Raw genomic sequence first — 15,376 nt, 5'->3', positions numbered from 1 at the left:
ATGTCTTTCATGAACTCCAGACTCTTATATCCAACTGTTTATCAGCATCTGCACTTAGATGTCTATTAGGCATCTCAAATTCAGTTTACTAACCTGACTCTTGGTATTACCCCTCAAATCTATTTTACTCACAACTTTTCTGTATCAGTTTACAACAACCCCATCTTCTCCTTCCCCAGGCCAGGTACTTTAAGTCATTCTTAACTCCCCTCTTTCTTTCACACACCAAATACAATCAGAAAATGCTGATTTTTCTCTCCAAGCCAGCTTCCTAACTTATCTCCTTGGCTTTTTCCTTGTTGCCTTATAGCCTCTTTCCAATACAGTATCCAAAGTGATTCTTTTAAAACTGGTATTAAATCTGTCACTTCCCTGCTCAAACTCTAATAATTTTACATTTTATTGCCTCATAAGGGCCAGTAGCTTACAAAGCCCTACATGATATAGTCCTTATACCTCTGTGACTTCATATCCTTCTGTGTTTTCTTTGCTCAGTTGGTTCAGCCCTACTGGGTCACCCTGCTGATCCTTGAGCAGTAGCCATAACTCAGCCTTAGATCCTCGGTTCTGCTGTTCCTGGTGCTCAATGACAGCCCCTCAGGTAATGGATGACTGCTCTCTCATCAGCTTCAAGTGTTTGCTGAAATAACTCATGTTCACTGAGTTCTATCATGATTACTCTAAAATTGTAAACTGCCTTCCACCCCTCACTCTCTGAAGTGGCCCCATTCTATGGCCCTGCTTCTGGCTTTTATTTCTTAGAAGGTATAATATAATATTTTTTCATTTAAATGTGCATTATTTATTATTACATATTATTAGTATCTTAGAATATAATCTTAATTAAAACAGTTCTCTGCTATTTGGTAGTAGATCCTTGATATATATTTGTTGAATGAACAAATAATGCCTACTTATAATCTGAGAAAAAATATGTCCACATGAAATCAGGAAGGTAAAAGGAAAGAACTGGGGATAGAAAAACAAGAAAAGGTTGTAAAATATCTTTCAAATGGGTTCAAAAAGGAATAAAAAGAAAAGTAAAAAGGAAGTTAAAGGGGAGGATAGAAGTTGATGTTTGGGGGAAATTACTGTAGAAGAGTTTCAAAGGATAAGGTGGTTACAATTTGATATAGTAATTTTAAGACTGGATAAAATAATTTCAGCATTGGAATTATTTTAAAATATTTTAATATATATTAATATAGATAATATATATTAATACAGGACATGTTAATATATGATAATATGTATTAATATAGTATATGTTAGTATATGATAATATATGCATTGGCATAAAATATTAATAGTAATTAATTTTAATAAATGTTAATATAAATAATACATTAATATATTGCATATATATATATATATATATATATATATATATATATATATAACATGCAAAACTCTGCCTGTATTCTTCTCCATTAACGTTGTTGCTGGTATGCAAATAAAACCAGCCAACAAACTGACTTGCAGTAATACCTACTCCACTTTAATTAACTCATAAAATATACATCAAAGTTCCTATTTCCCCCTCTTCCTTAAAAATGACACTTTCTAAGGGTCAAATTCTGTGATTTTTCATTCATAATATACACAGATGTACCTGCTTCCCTTGATGAGTTTGATTTCTTTCTTGCCTTACTTGACATTTTTATGAAAAAGGGTCTTTTTATTTCTGACAACAGACAGATCAGTCTACTATTATAGACTCCCAACACTTGGAAACCGTAATTAATAATTTGTGATTGAGATTGCCTATGGCCCTAATGTATTTTCCCCACAGTATTTAGAATTCCTCTGCTCCCACCTGCTCAGATCCCTTTTTGTAATCTCTACCTCCATTCTCTGTTTAATTCACCAATAACGCTATTAGTGTCCCACCTCCCCACCCCCTACCAAGCTGATAAGCTGGTTGTATTCTAAACTCTCAAATATTCAAGTTAACCTTTGTACAATTATTCTTCTGATCACCCATACTTAACTTTTTTAGAGCCATTTTGACCTTTCACCTACTTTTGAGAACTTTCTACTATTAAATTTGTTTCAAATCAAGTTGCTTTGAGTTGTTTTTACTAAATCTTACTCCCACCACTCTCTTTCTATTTATTCTATTAATCCTACTAATCTTCTGGTTCGAGTCATCTTGTCTCATCTCTGGACTTTGAATATAAGCTTCTAAATAAATTCATCCTCTATCTTAGGTCATTTCTTCTCTAAAAAGTTTTCTATACCACATCCAGATTGTTCTTCCCACATGACTGCAGTGTTCAAGCCATATAATGATATTAAAACTTTAACGACTTTACATGGCATGGTATATTAACCTCAGATTCTCCAGACTAGCACAAAGGACTTTTTATAGTCAGAGATCACTCTGTTTGCCTCAAATATATATGGATAATTTTACATATATAATATATGTTATATTATCCTACATATATATGTCATATAAACTTTTCACACATCTGTGTATATTAATGTACATATTTATCATTGTATATATATATACATACATGTATGATTACATATGTGAGTATATACATTATATATGTATATATAGTGTATATATATAAATGTATTGTGAGCCAAATTATGTGCCAAATATGTAATGACTATTGGAGTTTATCCCAGGAATGGAAGATTGGTACAACACTCAAAATTCAGTCAATGTAATTCAATGTCAATCAATGTCAGTTGACTGAAAAAGAAAAAAAAAACATAGACTCATCTCAGTAGATGCAGAAATTTTTTAAACATTCAATATTTATGATAAAAAAATTTTCAGTGAATTATAAATAGAAATCTCAATATAATAAAAGGTTTCTATTAGAAACCTATAACTAACTTACAGCAAATCATATTTAATAGTTAAAAATTGCTTTCCCAAAGATCAGAAATGAGATGATTGATTATGTCTACTTAGACTCCTCTTATTCAAAGCTGTAGTGGAAATCCTAGTAAATGTAATAAAAAACGAAAGTAACACATTTAGATCCAAAAGAAAGATGCAAATTTTTTAAAACTGATAGATACTATGATCATCCTAGAGAATCTAGAAAAGAGCTACTAGAATGAATAGGTGAGTATATTGGTTCTCAGTTTACAAGGTTAAATTTAAAAATTCAGTTGAATTTATATGTAGTAGCAATGAATGACTGAAAATTGACGTAAAGAATACCATTTACCTTAGTATTAGAAAACCTTAAATATTTAAGGGCTGTATCTACAAAACTGTGTAGGATTGAATACTGAAAATTTCTAAACCTGTTTGAGAAAAGTTTAAAGAAAGACAGTAATGGATTTTTTTTTTTTTGGTACTGAAACACTTGAAGATGTCAATTCTTCCCCCGCCCACCCCCCACAAAAAGATGTCATTTCTTTCCAAATGTATGTAGTTTTGATGCAATTCTGAACAAAATCCCCTACTTTTTTGTAAATATTGACAAGTTGGTTCTAAAATGTTTATGAAAAAAGCAAAGGATCTAGAAAAATGAAAGTACTTTTTCTCTCCCCTCCCCCACGCTCTCTCCCTCTCTCAAAGTAAATAAATAAAATTTTAAAAAATGAAAACAACTGTGGGGGGGGGAGTTGGAGAATACACTTTACCTAAATTCAAGATTTATCCTAAAGTTACAATAATTTAGATACTGTGGTATTGGGATAAGGGCAGACCTATAGATTTACAGAACCCAAAGGGAGTACAAAAGTAAACTCATAGGTAGTGGGTAGCCTTTAAGATGGCTTGTAACAATTTTTTTTTCCAGATATTCACATCCTTAGGAATTTCTTCCTCCTCAGCATGGGTTGTATTAATGCTTCACTTCTAATTAATAGCATACAACAGAAGTGATGAGATAGTGCTTCTAAGATTAGGTTGTAAAAAGACTGTAGCATCTATCCTGGGTGCTCTCTTATAACTGGATCTTCCACTCTGGAGGAAGAAAGCTGTCCCTATGGAGAGGACCACCTGGCAAAGAACTGGTATCTCTAGCCAATATCCAGTGAAAACCTAAGGCAGGCCAATAATTGCATTACTGAGCTTGGGAGCAGATCCTCCCTTGAGTTTTGACTAACGCCTTGACCTACATTCTGATTACAGCCTTGTGGGAGATCTGAGCTAGACTACTTAGCAAAACTGCTCCTGGATTCCTAACCCACAGAAAATATGAGATAATATATGTTTAATGTTTGCAGCCACTAAGTTTTGTGGTACTATATTATATAACAATAGATAATACAACATAGATGGTCAATTGATATTTGCAAAGATGTCAAGACATTTTACTGGAGAAAGCATGATTATTTCCATAAATCATGTTAGGACAATTATACACCTGGCTAAAAATGAACCTGGATCCTCACCTCACACATATGAAACAAAAATAAAAATGAATTCTAGAGCTAAAAGCCTCAAACTCAAAAACATCTAATCTAAAAGAAAATGTACCAAAGTAAATCATTGAAACTTTAGATTACATGATTATTTCTTAAATAGAATTCAAAAAGCAAACTTTAAAGAAAAACTGAATAAATCAGATTGAAGTTAAAAAGTCCTGCTGTTTGAAAATGACTTAAAATAAAAAGCAAGACATAGGCTGAGGAAAAATATTAGCACAACACATATCTGATAAATGATATGTATCTAGAAAAACTCTCCAAACTCAACAATAAGGAAACCAATAATCTAATGTTTTAAAAAATAATTAAAGATTTGAACAGATACTTCTATTCAGAAGTACCAATGGTAACTACATGTCATAAACAGATCCTCCTCCTCACTAGTCATGAAATGGACATTAAAACCACAATAAGAGGTCATTATACACATATAAAATGGCTGAGCAAATAGCAACTTGGCAATAACAAGTGTTGGCTAGAATGAGGTGCAACTGCAATTTTCACGCATTGCTGCTGGGAGTGCAAGTTGTATAGCCACCTGGAATCAGTGGCTGAGTATAAATCTAGCAGTTGCATTCCTAGCAATCCATCCAAGAAAACAGGAAAACACAAGCCCACACAAAGTCCTTTTTGTGAATGTTTACAGTTTATTTGCAATCGCCAAAATTCAGAAATAAGCCAAATATCCATCAATAGGTGAATATATAAAAAAAAATATGATTCATCTTTAAAGGGAATACTACTCAGCGATAAAAAGGAATGAACTGCTGATACACTCACAACATAGATGAACTTCAAAATCATTACGCTAAATGAAAACATCTAGGTATCAGATTCTGTATACTATATACCCTCCCATTTATATGACATTCTGGAAAAGGTAAAAGAATAGGAAGAGAAATAAAGTAAGTTGTTTGCAATGGGTTAGCAATCACCTACAGAGGAGAAGAATTTCATCTTTTTGTGGTGACAAAAATATTCTATATCTTTCTTGTGGTGGTAGTTACATAATTATTTGTTTATTCAAACTCATCTAACCATATACCTAAAAATAATGAATCTAACTGCATGTAAAATAACATAATAAACTTGACATAAATAATAAACTAGAGAGTAAAGGAAATATGTGTATAGAATTAAACAACAAAACATAAAGAGAAAATAATAAGAAAATGTGAAATCTGAATATTTCATTTAAAGAATTTTAAAAAATTAAAAGAGACTGAGAAAAAAAATATTTCAACATATAAAACAAGATAGATTAATTTCTAAATGTATGGAGAACCTCTATAAATCATTAAAAACATGATAGCCCAGTATAAAAAAGAAATGACTGAATGGTAAGAATGGCCATCATAGAGAAAAAATTCAAATAGCAAAAAATTATTCCCACATCCTCCTAAAATACTAAGATCACAAGTAATCACAAGTATGAAAATAAATATAAATGAGATATATTTTTCACCAGTGTTGCCAAAAATTAATAATTTGATAAGACTTGATGTGGATAAGAAAATACATACATATATATATTTTTTAGGGAAAAAAATCATGGTTATTCTACTTATGGAACCATACATTGGTGTAGCCTTCTTAGACAATTTAGCTATCTGCATCAGAACTGTAAGCATATATATTTTGAATCAGTGATTTTAAGCCTAGATATGTACCATAAAGGGATACTTGAACGGGGACAAAAACAAATATGAAATATGATTTTTCAGCTTTATAGGTAATAGAAAAATGTTGAAAATTTTAAATTGTCCATATATATGTAAATATTTTAAATTATAATTCTATGCCAAGGATTACTTACATCCATTAAAAATAATGTCATATCTATACATAACTACACAGAAAAAATTGCCCAAGATATATTGCTAATGGAAATAAAAGTCATAGAATATGTGTACAATATGATCCAACTTATATACTATGTGTTTATGTACATACACCTATAGCTATGTAGATACAGAGATTGTATACAAGTATGAATAGATGTGCATAGATAATGCTTAGAGGGAAAGTACACCAAACTCATAATAATTGTAACCTAATAAAGAGAAACAGGATTTCGAGAGAGTATTTGCAAGAAAATTTCTCTCTCTCTCTCTCTCTCTTTTTTTTCTGTGTTTCTATATCATTTATTTCTAAAATTATCATGTATTCCTTTTTTTCTAATAAAAAAAGTAACAGATAAATAAGACACAGTCCCAAACTTCAAGGAGCTTACACCCCAAGGGCTGAGGACAGACATCTCAACCAATAATTGGAATGCAATGTGGTGTGTTCCTTGATAAGAATGGATACCAAACTGCTGTGGAACCATACAGGAAAGAAGACATCACACTGTCATGAAAACCTGGAGAAGGTTATACAGAAAAAAAAAATTATGATTAAGTGACTCATCAGTAGGTAAAGAAGAGGAAAATTATTCTCGAAAGAGGTTATCAAATACAGTGAATGAGCACAGACTTTCAAATAAATCAACTAACGTGCTAAAATCTTGGCTACCTTATTTGCCAGCAGAATCATTTTGATGTATTACCTAACTTTCAAAGCTGTATCTGTAAAATGGGTATAATATGAACATCTCAGACAACTTGAGAAATGATAGTATCATTAATATGATAGGACAGAAAGCAGGAAGATTGGGTTTGAGGAAGACAATAATGAGTTTCATTTTTAATATGTTAAATCAATATTTTTGAAGATTACAATTTATGAGGCTGAGGATAAAGAATAACAAATCATGAACATACAGGATATATTTAAATTCATGGCAGTGAATTAACTGGCCAAGAAGATTGTGTCTACTGAGAAAAGGCCCAAAGATGGTTCCCCAGGCCTTGCCAGTCAAGTGTGGCCCATGGACCAGCAATAAGGGCATCTTCTAAGATCTAGTTTGAAATGCAAAATCTCCAGACCCACCCCAGATCTGTTAAATTTTTTTTGAGAGAGATAGAGAGCGCACATGAGCATGAGTGGGAGAGGGGGGGAAGAAAAGGATGGAGGGGGAGACAGAGAGAGAAAGAGAATCTTAAGGCTCCATTCTCAGCACGAGCCCAATGCAGGGCTCAATCCCATGACCCTGGGATCACGACCTAAGCCGAAATCAAGAGTCTGACGTTCAACCGACTGAGCCACCCAGGTGCCCCCAGGCAATTTGTAAATGCAGTAAAATAATAAGCACAACACTAAGAGAACACCATATCTTGAGGGTCAATTAGAGAAGAAGGGATCAGCATGTAAGAGAAAGGTGTAACCAAAGCAATAAGTTGCATATTCCATGATATTTATAGACAACATGGTGAGAGGAGTCATGAAAAATCCATCAAGAACTTAAAGTTTATTTTTCTTAAGAGAAAAGCACTGGTGGTGTTAATATTATTCTTTTTCCCTGGTCCACTCTAATCATGTTTATTGTGCATTTGACACCTTCCATTATCCTTTCCACAGCTCATTATTTTAGTAGAAATTGTGTTGCTCTCTTCACACTGAACATGATATTGTCTCTGTTGCACCAGCAGCAACTTTGTGTTCATTCATATACACGTATTAAAGAGTGGATTATCATTAATTATGCACTAAAATGTTCTTGGCAACAGACTAAGTGACAAAACATTTGCTTTTGTCAGAGTTCTGTTAGGTGAACCCAAGTTGAACCATGGAGAAATATGACACTTTTCTTTATTTTAATTTGTATCACAAGGTCAGGATCATGACAGTGACTCTATTTTGCACATTATTTTCTCTATCATTGTAATGATGCTAATGGAATTCTTTTAACTAACTGTTTTCATCAGGTCTACACCCTATTTATTTCATATTAAGAAAAAATTTCATGTTAACATTACTTAATCTACTGAAGTTTCAATTCAACAATTAAAAAATGCTTTTCTGAAGGATATCATTGGTTAAGAGAGTTTAAATGATTTTTTTTTACCTTTAACAGCTAATTCAAGCAGAAATTGGAATAAAGAAAATTATAATATGTCTGTATAAGTTCTAATTATAGATCAAAGAAACACTTCATTAATAAACAGCATATGTTATAAGTTGCATTTGATTATAGAAGTGATTGGAGACTTAGAGCTTACTTTTAAGTATGCAGAAAAAGAAGAACTGTATAAAGAATTTTTTTTGAGGTAAATCTAACGCTAGTTTTTATGCTAATGTAAATTACATTATAAATTTTCTATCGATGATTAGTTCTGGGTCGGAAGTAATTTTAAACAACTTCAGTACATTTTCTCTTGGTACATGGTAGACCCTCAGTAAGTAGTACACTATACCTACCACATAGTTCCCTGAGTAAAAATTCCGCAAATTAAGGAGTGAACTGTTGGTTTGCTACCAACATTTCTATAACTAAACTAAAATTTAGTTGCAGAAAGGCAGCATGAATAGGAGAACATTCTGGGTTCTTTAACTCATTTTTCAGGGATAGGCTACACTACACCTGGATAGAAAAGACCTTATCTATTCACTCTACGTTTATTTGGTGTCTGTACGGTGCCATATTATGTTCCTAAGAAAAACAGTATTGTGTGAGATTAGCATTCATATACGGCTTTGTTTGTCCGTTCTTTTGTTTTTAAAGTGTATTAATTAAATTTAAAAACAGTTAAAATTAGGCAGAGTACTTGGAGCCTCTAATGGGGACAGAAATGTGACTAAAACTGTATTTCCTGACTCCAAGTATAGTGTTTCTTTAAAACGGACAAAATCCTACTGACTAAACTCCTGCATTTGATTGAATTGATATTATGTAGATCTATTCACAGGCACCTTATATGGGAATAATTAAACAGAGACTTTTTTCCTTACTTTTGCTCAATCACAATGGATTTCTTGAGTCGCTGTAAAGCCAGAATAGGAAAAGATACTGGTTGAAATACCTTTATGTTAGCACTAGCAATTCTGAGAACCCTATGTGATATGTATTCCTCCATCATAGCACACTACCCGACGACTGCCAAAAATGTCAAACGTCACACACACACACACACACACACACACACACACACACCACATATATACATTAGGTAGGATACATGATAAGCTATCATGGACCTTTGTGCTTTGCTTAACCTGATTTTTTTCTCTGATAGAATGTTTCTTTTATATAGTAATATGAGAGATGCTGCCAGACTTTCCATTAGAGTAACAAGTTCAACATGTTAACATGGAAACAATCACTGATAAAGAAGCTATGTTAGAGGGATGAATTCTAGTATAGTAATAAATGACTTAGATTTTCACACAAGTGTCAAGTCTATCAACAAGTAAAGGAGGCTTCTATTATCAATATGGGTTTTGATTGCAGATTTATAAATGGCTAAATAAAATGTTAGGAAGTTGAATTTGTTAGTGCCAATCCCAGACTGGCCAATGTCAAAACAGTGAGGCTGTCAATTTGTTATATTCCTGTAACACTATTTTCCTTATCTCAAATATATACTCTTTGGGTATATATATACCCAAAATTGAGGCCTTTCAGTAGCCTCAGGGCCTCTTAATGTCTCCTATGTTGCAGGATTGCTTCTGATGGTCCAGTGGGGGATTCCTTTCCTCAGCACAACAGAGTATTACTAACTCTTCTGCCCAAACTTGCCAGTCATATCCCATCAACAGACACTATACCTATATCTCACACCCATAGAATCAAACTTTATGCTCACATAAGTATGAATATTAAAATATGTAAGTGAGCATCATGTACAAACTTATTACAGCATTTATATTTTACAATATTTCTTAAATACTTCCTTTGGATATTGGAACAGCATTTTCCCTGATTTTTCTAAATGCCATTACATAAATGTAGAGGGACTTTCAACATTTCTCAAATGACATTTTGAGATAGCATCTACAACAGCTATGTAGGAATGCACTGTGTGAATGATGCACATAGAAAATTACAAATTACTTTGACAATAATCTTGTTACAAGTTTGCATAAATTGATTTAACTGCCTATTAGGGCAGAAATATATTAGAACTTCTTCATTTTTCCTCTATTCAGGCAAATAAGTCTTAGGGAGTTTAATACAACTTTCACAATCTTCCTACAGGTTACGTATCTATTTCGGCTGTTTAGTTACTTACAGCGCTGTATTGAGATTGAGGTCTGACCCATATTAGTCAGGTTGCCTATTTTAGCATTCTGAGTCAAGCTTTCCCCCTCTCCGGCTTTACTGAGGTATAGTTGACAAATAAAATTGTAATCTATTGAAAGTGTACAGCATGACGACTTGATGTATATATTTACTATGAAATGATTAACCCAATCAAGCTAACTAACCCATTTATCACCTCAAATTGTTACTTTTTATTTCCTTTTTTTGGTGAGAACACTTAAGATCCTCTCTCTTAGCAAATTTCAAGTACACATCACAGAATTATTAACTATAGCCATCAAACTGTATATTAGACCCTTAGCAATTTTTCATCTCACAACATAGGCCAAGTTTCTCAATGCAGTTCCATCACCATAAGCAATATATCCTAATGAAGACCCACAGAATCACATATGAAGATCGTAATAAATAAATCACAGTTCAAGTCTGAATGTCTAAATGGCAATTCTGTCAAGTCTTTCTTCTCCATCAAAGACATGGGCACATTAAAGTTTATTTTCATTCTACACAGCAGTCAGAAAAGAATTTCCTTAATTGACAGTTGTTTTCAGGTTATAAGGCCATTATTACAAAATTGATTCTGAAAATTAAATAATAATTATTATAATATTTTCTTCTATGTTCCCCACTATCTCCTCTAAGCACCATTTTAACTTCTAGTTATAACAGCATGTAGATCATGCATTCCCAGAAAAAAATTTAACTCTGACACACACACACACACGCACGTATGTATGTATACATACACATGTATAATCTGAGTACATAATATACACATATAAATGGAGATACAGAGAATGGAGAGCCAGGTAACTACAGTGCATATGACTTCAAAGGACAACCTAGCAAGTGTGATAGATGTATATTTAAAAGAGCACTTGTGAGGATGTACATTATCTATGTTTCTCGTATAACTTCAGGAACATAGCTATTCGCTATCTATACTTCCCCCCCCCCCCCCGCCAACCAAGGAGCCTATTTCTTCTATCAAAGGAAGTTAAGTGAAAGTAAAAGTTACAAAATGCTAGTTTATAATCTGATGTTTTAAGAGTAGAGAGCAAACACTCCACCTGCCTTTTACAAAGTCTCCTTCCAAAACACTAACAGTATATTTTAGGTAAATTTTGGTGCCACTATAGTCCATCTGCTCCTTAATAACTCAAGGCTCAATGGAATTATAGCTTTTTAACCTCCACATGCATGTTTTATAAGTAATTTCTACATAGTTTTGAGTCTTCATTATATGTTTCCTTTGTCATTTTTACTTTGGCCTGATAATTTAAGGCCCAATACTTGAGGCAAGAAACAGAAAGTATACCCTCTTTTTCTCCACATATAAGGTGTAAAGCCTTCGTAAAATGATCCGTATCTCCTTGATAGTCTTTGGCCACATCTCTCCCCCTACCCCCAACCAGGCTACAGATTCTTCCAGAATTCTGTTTACAGATATGTAGTGCATTTTTCCCTAGCAATAGTATTTTTATTTTTATCTCACAGCTACCAAACCATTAACCATAAGGAAGCTCATAAGCAAGGTACAAGGCAGACAATGTCTGTGATTTCCAGGAGAAGGTCATAACCCTGAATTTTTTTTTTAAATAACTATTACAATGAGGAACAGGGTGCAGCCACAAAAGGAATAGTTATAATTTATGCCTGACTTACTTCAGCGGAATATAGTTTATTTATAAACTGCTTATGGCAAACTCTGTATGCCCCTGTTCAATGCATGTGCTGAACTGTCTTCTGGTAAATTATTTAAATTACACCTAGCAGTAATTCCTGAGGACTTTCATACTTCATTTTCTCTATTAATGTAACAGGGAAAAGCTGCTTTGCGAGGATTGCTCTAAATTCCCAGAGTGTGAGTTCCAGACTCTGTATGTGTTGCATTATGCCTGTCAAAAAACTTGTCTTCTCCTGAAATTTATTACTGAAGTTTCTCCACCCGAGCTACTCATTGAAGCCTTACAGAAAGCTCATACATGATTTAAGCTGCTAACAGCACTGAAAGAAATAGGTCAGGTTAGAAAAAAAAACTGAATTTAAGCTACCTTCACTTATTACTTATGCAAGATTATGCATAATTTAGCACACTGCTGAATATGCAGGGCCAGAATAATTGTTTACCAAAATATTTACTCTGAGTTGGTACCTGTGTTTTAGTGAGATAAGGTGACTTCTCAGCATTTGCTAATCACTTTTGAATTAAAAAACAATGAGTGAGTTTTGATTGGATTGATAACTGCACAACAGTCTATGTAAACAGAGATCTTGTTTAACAACTTCATTCAAGTGAAATACATGATACTGTTGTACAGATTGAACAGTTTCATTAAAGTCATTCCATTTTAGAAAACATTTCTTCTTTTTTTTTCCCCTTGACTAGAGTCCTATCGCATGCACATACAGGTGTTGCAGAAAACCTCTCTATAAAATGAGCTATTTTTTTCTATCTAATTTAAGTTGAACATTGCATAGCATTTTTCTAACATTCAGAAGCAGACCAAAGGGGTGAAGAGCCATTAACATGAAGGAGAACTTTGGGTTGAAATAGGATCTTTGCATCAGCTATTTTCCAAATGTAGAAGTGTTTAATAGAATAGAAACTATTGGGCATAAGAATACATTTTTTGCAGCTTTTCAGGACAATTTTTTAAAAAATAATCTTGTTCCTTACCAGGGAGTGTTTGTTGGTGTTTAATTTATAAAATGAAGGTTAGTATCCCCTAAATTAAAAGTTTAAAATTCCATAAAGCCATCATACTAAAATGTTAACTTAAAAAGTTGGGAAAAAAAGTTGAAAAACATGTTTCAGCGGTGATATAAATTCATTAATTCCCACAATTTGAATAGATCCAAATTTCATTCCCAATATAAATTTTTACAATTCTGAAAGAATTGTCTATTTAAAGGCTTACCTTGGACAAGTCAGAGTTTTTATTTTTTTTAAACAATGAGAACTCATGAGAGAAAACATAAGGATGAATCTTAATACATTTCAATTAATCTTCAGAAATAATGCCAAAGTAGACTTAATTAAAATAGTTTTAGAAATATAGAAATAAATGTTACTCAAAAATATAGAAATAAATAGAATAAAATACTAGCAGTACATTCTATTATACATTTATCATATCTTAAAAGAGGAGAATTGTAATAGAATAGAAAAATACAGGATTTTTTAAATGTAGTGGTCTTTAAATTAACTAAAATTGAGGATTCCACCTATAGATAGACACCAAAATAAATTCTAATTGTATTGAGATATTTAAAATGTATAAATGAGAAAATGAAGAAAATATATTTGAATATTTATAAGCTCTCCTAAGGGATGGAAATTTTAAGCTTTGAAGTGATAGCAGAAATTAGAAAACCAAAGACAGACAAGCTTTACCATACAGAAATTAAAACTCTGTTAAGTTTTCAGAATGAAAAGGAACATGGCCTACAATAAAAACTACTTATAACAACTATGGCCACAGGATTTATTTATGTTATATAAAAAATTTAAAAATTGATAACAAGTATGTATGTATAAAATATATTATATATATATATAAAACACACACATATATGTAAGCAAATCCAAAGGACATAACGTGAACAATTTGCATAATAGAAATATAATTAGTATACAGAAGAGAATATGTTTATAATTTAAACAATTAAGTAACACTGTTTTCTATCAAACTTGATTTTAAAATTATGAGTCACCCTAATGAGGGTGAAGTAGAATGAGAAGTTAATGGCAAAATCATTTATGTAAACAAAAAATGTTAAAATACTCAAAAAGCAAATATAAATCTTCACATGTTATTTTATTTGTTGACATTGAATATGAAAATTATGAGGTCAAGCAACATGGAACTTTTTCATAAAGTACATTTTTTTAAAGCTTAATACAAAATTGTAATTACAAGATGGTATACCTAACATGTATATCGATATGTACTGGGGTTAGAGAGAGAAATCAAATGTCAATAGTGGGGGAATCATGGCTTTATAAATAAGTTTATCTTTCATTTTGTTTTAACTGATTATATGACAACATTAATTATAACATACTAAACTATGTTATAAGCACGTTAGTACTTACTGATGTTTCTGAATTATTTCCATTTAAGTCTCACTACGATCCTATGAATTAAGAACTAATGTCTTTCTAAATGGTTTAAAGAAATTTCTTTGTGGTAGATTGGTGGAACATTTGCCCATTTAACAAAATTTTATTCCCTGATATATTTTCAGTGGTAACAAAAATAAAATAATTGCCCCAGAACTAATGTTTAGAGTGGGATGATACTTTATTGACATATATCTATTATGTTTTATAAAATTAATGTGGCTATAACCAGCTAAATATGTTCACATATATTTAATGGGGCAATGTGTAACACTTCTGGTAGACACATTAATAAATATTCTAAAGTATGCTGCTGTAAAAAATGGGAAATTGGTTGATATTTAAGTCCATTTTGTCACTTTTTTCCAATAATTGTACTGACTTGAAAGAAAACTACCGTGAGCACTTTTGCTCAAAGACACCATACATTGGTCCTACTGACTAAATCAAATACCACAAAGTTCAAAAAATCATTCTGAAGAAATTGGAACAACAGATTGCCAACATATGGACAAATAACCATATATTAGTATTAATCTTATAATTTTTCAAATAATGATAATTTCAAATGGTTGTTTCTGATCACAGCATAAGCAATAAATCTAACAAGGCTACGTGGTCATAAAATACATGAATTCCAATTAAATATGTCTCTGTATTTTTGTGTTCAACAAAAATATAACTCAAATATGTCATATGGA

At 32.1% G+C, this 15,376-nt stretch overlaps 1 long non-coding RNA gene across 1 annotated transcript; it reads left to right on the top strand.

Annotated features, from left to right (window-relative positions):
• Nucleotides 1-513: 513 nt before the first annotated feature.
• LOC122238693 lies at nucleotides 514-6,786 on the top strand. The gene is made up of 2 exons (XR_006217756.1): nucleotides 514-601; nucleotides 6,598-6,786. It is a non-coding gene; the product is annotated as an uncharacterized LOC122238693 (long non-coding RNA).
• Nucleotides 6,787-15,376: the final 8,590 nt, after the last annotated feature.

This window comes from Panthera tigris, chromosome B2 (genome assembly GCF_018350195.1).
Source record: "Panthera tigris isolate Pti1 chromosome B2, P.tigris_Pti1_mat1.1, whole genome shotgun sequence".
In the NCBI taxonomy this organism is placed as follows: domain Eukaryota; kingdom Metazoa; phylum Chordata; class Mammalia; order Carnivora; family Felidae; genus Panthera; species Panthera tigris.
This window is presented reverse-complemented; position numbering and strand designations above follow the sequence as displayed.